Here is a 9014-nt window from a genome sequence, read left to right on the forward strand (position 1 = left end):
TGCTAGATAGATACCTATGAATTATTATTTTGTATATGTTTTCAAACATACTTGATCAATGAAATCATCATTGTAAACTTCAACTGCACATAATAGTATATGATGCAAAACCTACAAAAGACAAAAATATATCTCATACCCTACCATCATTATATATAAATGTAAAGCAAAGTTGCATAATAAATATAGGGTACTTAGTGAACTATTTTTGATCAAAAAAAGTATACAAGCCGTCCCACCAGCGGCAAGGTGACCCTAAATTGGGACGGTACCTATACTGTCTATATTAAAAACCTTACTGTATATCAAAGTTGAAATAATGCATATAAAAGGGTAGACAAATAGGACTGGGTCCCAACTCCAGACCACCCAGACCCGTGGTAAGCTACATATATACTAATCAGCTCAACAAAGGGGATGCCACACCCTTAAATTGCACAGAATGCAAACAAGACAAAAAACCAAGCAATGTGAACTGAGGTCTAAGATGGTAGACATGCAAGAAATAGGAGCATGTTCACACTAGCAAAAAGAAGCAAAACCTACAAAAGACAAAAATATATCTCATACCCTACCATCATTATATATAAATGTAAAGCAAAGTTGCATAATAAATATAGGGTACTTAGTGAACTATTTTTGATCAAAAAAAGTATACAAGCCGTCCCACCAGCGGCAAGGTGACCCTAAATTGGGACGGTACCTATACTGTCTATATTAAAAACCTTACTGTATATCAAAGTTGAAATAATGCATATAAAAGGGTAGACAAATAGGACCGGGTCCCAACTCCAGACCACCCAGGCCCGTGGTAAGCTACATATATACTAATCAGCTCAACAAAGGGGATGCCACACCCTTAAATTGCACAGAATGCAAACAAGACAAAAAACCAAGCAATGTGAACTGAGGTCTAAGATGGTAGACATGCAAGAAATAGGAGCATGTTCACACTAGCAAAAAGAAGCAAAACCTACAAAAGACAAAAATATATCTCATACCCTACCATCATTATATATAAATGTAAAGCAAAGTTGCATAATAAATATAGGGTACTTAGTGAACTATTTTTGATCAAAAAAAGTATACAAGCCGTCCCAACAGCGGCAAGGTGACCCTAAATTGGGACGGTACCTATACTGTCTATATTAAAAACCTTACTGTATATCAAAGTTGAAATAATGCATAGAAAAGGGTAGACAAATAGGACCGGGTCCCAACTCCAGACCACCCAGGCCCGTGGTAAGCTACATATATACTAATCAGCTCAACAAACGGGATGCCACACCCTTAAATTGCACAGAATGCAAACAAGACAAAAAACCAAGCAATGTGAACTGAGGTCTAAGATGATAGACATGCAAGAAATAGGAGCATGTTCACACTAGCAAAAAGAAGCAAAACCTACAAAAGACAAAAATATATCTCATACCCTACCATCATTATATATAAATGTAAAGCAAAGTTGCATAATAAATATAGGGTACTTAGTGAACTATTTTTGATCAAAAAAAGTATACAAGCCGTCCCACCAGCGGCAAGGTGACCCTAAATTGGGACGGTACCTATACTGTCTATATTAAAAACCTTACTGTATATCAAAGTTGAAATAATGCATATAAAAGGGTAGACAAATAGGACCGGGTCCCAACTCCAGACCACCCAAGCCCGTGGTAAGCTACATATATACTAATCAGCTCAACAAAGGGGATGCCACACCCTTAAATTGCACAGAATGCAAACAAGACAAAAAACCAAGCAATGTGAACTGAGGTCTAAGATGGTAGACATGCAAGAAATAGGAGCATGTTCACACTAGCAAAAAGAAGCAAAACCTGCAAAAGACAAAAATATATCTCATACCCTACCATCATTATATATAAATGTAAAGCAAAGTTGCATAATAAATATAGGGTACTTAGTGAACTATTTTTGATCAAAAAAAGTATACAAGCCGTCCCACCAGCGGCAAGGTGACCCTAAATTGGGACGGTACCTATACTGTCTATATTAAAAACCTTACTGTATATCAAAGTTGAAATAATGCATATAAAAGGGTAGACAAATAGGACCGGGTCCCAACTCCAGACCACCCAGGCCCGTGGTAAGCTACATATATACTAATCAGCTCAACAAAGGGGATGCCACACCCTTAAATTGCACAGAATGCAAACAAGACAAAAAAACAAGCAATGTGAACTGAGGTCTAAGATGGTAGACATGCAAGAAATAGGAGCATGTTCACACTAGCAAAAAGAAGCAAAACCTACAAAAGACAAAAATATATCTCATACCCTACCATCATTATATATAAATGTAAAGCAAAGTTGCATAATAAATATAGGGTACTTAGTGAACTATTTTTGATCAAAAAAAGTATACAAGCCGTCCCACCAGCGGCAAGGTGACCCTAAATTGGGACGGTACCTATACTGTCTATATTAAAAACCTTACTGTATATCAAAGTTGAAATAATGCATATAAAAGGGTAGACAAATAGGACCGGGTCCCAACTCCAGACCACCCAGACCCGTGGTAAGCTACATATATACTAATCAGCTCAACAAAGGGGATGCCACACCCTTAAATTGCACAGAATGCAAACAAGACAAAAAACCAAGCAATGTGAACTGAGGTCTAAGATGGTAGACATGCAAGAAATAGGAGCATGTTCACACTAGCAAAAAGAAGCAAAACCTACAAAAGACAAAAATATATCTCATACCCTACCATCATTATATATAAATGTAAAGCAAAGTTGCATAATAAATATAGGGTACTTAGTGAACTATTTTAGATCAAAAAAAGTATACAAGCCGTCCCACCAGCGGCAAGGTGACCCTAAATTGGGACGGTACCTATACTGTCTATATTAAAAACAGTATAATAGTATATGATGTAGCAGTCACTAATTATCTTGAGTGCTTCATCTGATGTCCGTGCACATAGTATACATAGTATACCACATACAGTACAATATATATAGGAGAATATACAGTATGACTGGTATATAGAGACGAGCAATTTGTAGAACCGTGGTCCAGTGGTCAGATGAATATTCTGTGGCTGCTGAACAGGAGCCACCACATAGTCTCCTTTTTACAGTCCCACATAACTTTCCATATACTGTACAGTGTGAGCCCCACATAGCCTCCTATATACAATGTGAGCCCTCACACAACCTCCTATATGAGTATGAGCCCTCACATAGCCTCTTATATACAGTACGGGAGTACACTTAGGAATATCCACACTACATAGGGAATATATCATAGAGACACTTAGGACAATATGAGCAACCCAACAATAATTGATAGATTGTATATGCTGTGTGGACCAAGAATAAATGGTAGACCATTCGGTTGAGAACACAGGAGAAAGGAGAACCACCGAATGTCCAGTCCAATATACAAGAGACATAAACCAATATATATAAAAGACCTTTATTAGACAATGGTCAAAGTGGTGCTACAAACACATGAGAACCCACCATATAAAAAATGTAATTGCAACCTAAAAGAGGAATATGACACAATAGATGTAACGGTTGCAATGGACAAGATATATTACATTACAATTCCACAAAAATTACAAAAAGAAAAAGATGGAATAGACAGGTATGTCAGCACCAAAGAAGATAGTATATATACTTCAACACAATAGTTTGTGAAACTATATTGTGGGTGGAGTATATACTGCCACACAAAGATCTATAGGACTATGTAAAAAAAGAGATTGCTGCTACAGAGATAGATAAGTACCAGGTGCCAACTTGTTTATATAAGGTATATAGTGAAACAATGAATGCACATGCACATGGTACTAAGCAGAGAACTGACATAACTGGTTGTGGGATACAAAGGAGGGATCACGGGAATACCCCGACGCGCATTTCGGACCTTTCCTGTCTGATCGGTGTGCATCTGTGGACCGCGTCCTTTTTTGGACGCGGTACATAGATGACATCTTCTTGATCTGGCAGGGGTCAGAACAGGAATTGCATGAATTCATGAATACCTTAAATCATAATCCTCACAATATTCACCTCACATATCACTTTGACAAGCAGTCCATTGAATTTTTGGATGTTAAAATAAAAAGAGATGAAAACAATTGCTTGCAGACGGATTTATTCCGTAAGGCCACATCGGCAAATTCTCTCTTACTAGCCTCTTCGTCCCACCCACCAGCCATGATCCGATCAATACCAATAGGTCAATTTCTGAGGCTACGCCGCATATGTTCCAATGATGCTGACTTTGAAACACAGGCAGATGATTTAAAGAACCGATTTTTGGAAAGAGGATATAGCCGCCACTCTCAAAAGAGCATATAACAGAGCCAAGCATACCTCACGTCATACGGCCCTATATTCAAAAAGGACATCCTCTTTCAACAATCGGGTCAGATTTATCACTCAATATCATGGCCAAACGAATCTACTGCGTCAATTCTTGGAAAAATCATGGCCAATTCTCTTATCTGATCCGGTCCTTGCTAAATACCTTGACCCCAAACCTAATATCACTTTTAGGAGGTCACGCAATTTACGTGACTGCCTAGTGAAGAGCCATTACACTAATGAAAGTAACACGTTTCTATCCAATTTTGAACCTCCGAAAGGCTGCAAACCATGTGGCAAATGTGTTGCATGTCCTAATATTGGACGTGCCCGAGATTTCCAAAGTTCTGATGGTCTATCGACCTATCAGATACAACATCCCATCACTTGCACTACATCTGCAGTGATATATTATGTCACTTGTCCCTGTCCACTAATCTATGTGGGACTGACAACTCGCCAGTTAAAAGTTCGTATACGTGAACACGTATTAGGAATTGAAGCGGCAAAGGATGCCAGTGATGCATCGTTATTGAAAACAATACCACGACATTTTAAACAGCATCACAATTGCAACGCTTCTTTATTGCGAGCTATTGGAATTGATCATATCCCACATAACATTAGAGGCGGTGAAATTAGTAAATCTCTGGGCAAATTAGAAACTAGGTGGATTTGGACACTAAAAACTGTACACCCCCTGGGCCTTAACGAAAATATAAGCTTTGTTCCATTCCTGTAACTGCCCCTTTTGGTCTTTGTACCATTCTAACAGTTTTATGCCGTTTTTATTGGTTTCTAAACAATGTTTTTATTTACTATTTATTTAGTGTGTGTCTTGGTGTCGATTCCCGTATTCTTCACTGGCTATTAAATACCTCATTTGACTCCTGAACCCGGATGCGGATCTGCAGTTGTGGACTATTGGAATATTAGAGACGACTGGGGCTTTACGGCGCTTTTTATTGTTATTATTTTTATTTTATTTTGCCATTTGTATATGTCAGTGTATTAACACTAATACACATTATCACTCACTTTTTCTCTCACGGATTTGTTCTCTCACACACTTTTCTATTTTATTTTGATTATATGCACATATATTACCCACACATACGCCACTATATACGCACTTGATTAGACCATTCTCTACTCACATTTTATGTATATTTTTATAATTTCACCCTTATACACTTCCTATGTGTAACGGGTCTGGGAGGCGGAACCTCTGAGCTACTATACAAGGGGGCGGTCCTTGTAAGGGAGCGGGTGGCGACCAGGGAAGACGGGCAGGAAGTCACAGCAGGTGACCGGGACAGTCTCTGAGTGAACGGGCTGGAGGTCACGGCAAGTGACCGGGGCAGTCTCTGGATGAACGGGCTGATGGTCACGGCAAGTGACCGGGGCAGTCTCTGGATGAACGGGCAGATGGTCACGGCAAGTGGCCGGGGCAGTCTCTGAATGAACGGGCAGATGGTCACGGCAAGTGACCGGGGCAGTCTCTGGATGAACGGGCAGATGGTCACGGCAAGTGGCCGGGGCAGTCTCTGGATGAACGGGCAGATGGTCACGGCAAGTGACCGGGGCAGTCTCTAGGTAAAGGGTTGGTACGACCTGTGGCGGCTGATGATAGACGTGGGCTCCCAGGTGAGCAGGCGAGAGTCTCTGGATGAACGGGTGGTCACAGCATGTGACGGCGGAGCCTCCAGGAAGACCAACAGACAGGCGGCAGATGAGCGCTCCCAGGTGAGCGGGCAGAAGTCTCAGGACAGGCGGGTAGTCACAGCACGTGACGGCAGAGCCTCCAGGTAGGCTAGCAGACAGGCAGCAGATGAGCGCTCCCAGGTGAGCGGGCAGGAGTCACTGGACAGGCAGGTGGTCACAGCACGTGACGGCGGAGCCTCCAGGTAGGCTAGCAGACAGGTAGCAGATGTGTGCTCCCAGGTGAGCGGGCAAGCTGGTCCATAGACAGACTGACAGGAGTTGGAAGGCAGACCGTCGGACCTCAGGCAAGCAGGCAGGTGGCTGATGTGCGCTCCCAGGTGAGCGGGCAGGCTGGTCCTTAGACAGACTGACAGGAGTAGTAAGGCAGACCGTCGGACCTCAGACTAGCAGGCAGGTAGCAGATAATCAGGCAGGAATCTGGCAGGATAACTGGCAACGGGACCTGAGGGCTGAAGCAGAGTAGTGAACAGTGCAACAACATTGCTCGGGCACCTCCATTTTGGAGGAGGTGCCTTATATATAGTGAAGTCCTCCGGCCATTGGCCGGGGACTCCTTAGGACGGCGCGCGCGGCCCCTTTAAGAGGGAGGGAGAGCGCGCGCGCGCGCCCTAAGCACAGTGGCCGGGAAGGAGCGCGCGCTGCCAGCAGAGCGGGAGGAGGACGCCGGGCACGGAGCAAGGAGGTGAGGGGAACAGCGTCCCTGCCTAGCAGAGGGCAGGGACGCCGGCGCTACAGTACCCCCCCCTTTAGGCCCCCCCTTTTTTAGGACAGACAGAAATTTAGCAAGGATAAGAGGGGCATGGATGTTCTCCCGGGGCTCCCACGTTCTCTCCTCAGGACCAAACCCCTTCCAATCTACTAGAAAAAAGGTCTTTCCTCTTACCCTTTTAGTGGCAAGAATGTTCTCTACCTCAAACTCGTCCTCAGCAGAAACCGGAGCAGGAGGCGTACCTGTAGACTTGGAAAAAGAGTTAAGTACCACAGGTTTGAGGAGAGATACATGGAAGGAGTTAGGGATCCGTAAGTTGGCCGGAAGTTTCAATTTATAGGCCACCGGGTTGATCTGACTGATGACCTCCAGGGGGCCGATGAACCGAGGCCCTAACTTGTAAGAAGGTATCTTGAGTCGGACATATTTAGATGAGAGCCAGACTTTATCTCCGGGACGAAATTGTGGAGGATCCAGGCGTTTTTTGTCTGCGTGTCTTTTCATCCGTTCGGACGACTGAAGGAGTGCGGATCGGGTACTCTCCCAAATGGAGGAAAATTTGCTAACGAGAGATTCCGCAGCCGGGTTGTCCACAGAGGTGGAGACAGGAAAAGGAATCCGAGGATGCTGACCGAAGACTACAAAAAACGGGGATTTGGAGGAGGATTCGCTCTCGTGATTGTTATAAGAGAACTCGGCCCATGGTAGGAGATCCACCCAGTCAGAATGATGGGCATTAACAAAGTGCCGGAGGTAACTGGTCAGGTTCTGATTGATCCGCTCCACTTGACCATTGGACTGTGGGTGGTAAGCGGAAGAGAAGTCCAGGGTGACATCTAGCAGTTTACAAGTGGCTCTCCAGAAGCGTGAGGTGAACTGTACCCCACGATCCGACACGATGTGGAGGGGCAGGCCATGAAGACGAAAGATGTGATGAATAAAGTCTTTAGCTAGCTCGGGTGCAGACGGGAGGCCTGGCAGGGGAACGAAATGAGCCATCTTGGAGAAGCGGTCAGCGACCACCCAAATGACCGTACAACCGGCAGAGACTGGGAGGTCTGTTATAAAGTCCATTGCTATATGCTGCCAGGGGGCAGCAGGTACTGGGAGCGGAAGGAGGCGACCGGCTGGCAGATGTCTCGGAACCTTGTTGCGGGCGCAGGACACACAGGCAGAAACAAAGTCTATTACGTCCTTGTGCAGGGTAGGCCACCAGTAGTGGCGGGTAATAAGCTGGAGGGTCTTTTTCTGACCGGCATGGCCAGCTAGTTTAGACGAGTGACCCCAGTGAAGGATCTTCTCCCGATCAGGTACTGATACGAACGTCTTTCCGGGAGGGAGACGATTTAGACTCACGGGAGCCACCTGCATTACTCTGGCGGGATCGATGATGTGTTTCGGATCTTCCTCGAGATCAGACACCAGAAAGGATCGAGACAAGGCGTCCGCCTTGACGTTTTTGTCAGCCGGGCGAAAATGAAGAACAAAATCAAAGCGAGCAAAAAACAAGGACCACCGGGCTTGGCGCGGGTTAAGTCTCTGGGCATGCTGGAGGTAAGCCAAGTTCTTGTGGTCAGTGTAAATTATTACCGGGTGAAGAGCCCCCTCGAGCAGGTAACGCCACTCCTCCAATGCCAGTTTGATGGCCAATAACTCTCGGTCTCCTATGGAATAATTGCGCTCTGAGGAGGAGAAGAGTTTAGAGAAGAAGCCGCAAGTTACCATCCTCCCGGAAGATGATTTTTGAGTAAGTACCGCTCCGGCTCCAGAGGAGGAGGCGTCAACTTCCAGGAAGAACTGCTTGTTGCCGTCCGGGCGATGCAGCACCGGGGCGGAAGAGAAGGCCTGTTTTAAGGAAAGGAAGGCCTCCTCTGCTTCGGGTGGCCACTCTTTGGGATTAGTACCCTTACGGGTGAGCGCGGAAATTGGAGCAGTCCGGGAAGAGAAGTGTGGTATGACGAGGCGGTAGTAGTTGGCGAAGCCCAGGAACCGCTGAATGGCCTTCAACCCCTCCGGTCGAGGCCATTTCTCGATGGCAGACAGTTTCTCTGGATCCATTCGTAGGCCGGTCTGAGAAATAATGTAGCCCAAAAACGGAAGCAAGTCTGCTCAAAGAGGCACTTCTCGTATTTAGCGAAGAGGTGATTCTGCCTGAGCCTGAGCAGGACCTGACGAACGTCCCTCCGGTGAGTCTGGAGATCCGGAGAGAAGACCAAGATGTCGTCCAAGTACACCACT

This window comes from Phyllobates terribilis, unplaced genomic scaffold (assembly GCF_046119375.1).
Source record: "Phyllobates terribilis strain yellow unplaced genomic scaffold, ASM4611937v1 Scaffold_69__1_contigs__length_7402412, whole genome shotgun sequence".
Classification (NCBI taxonomy): domain Eukaryota; kingdom Metazoa; phylum Chordata; class Amphibia; order Anura; family Dendrobatidae; genus Phyllobates; species Phyllobates terribilis.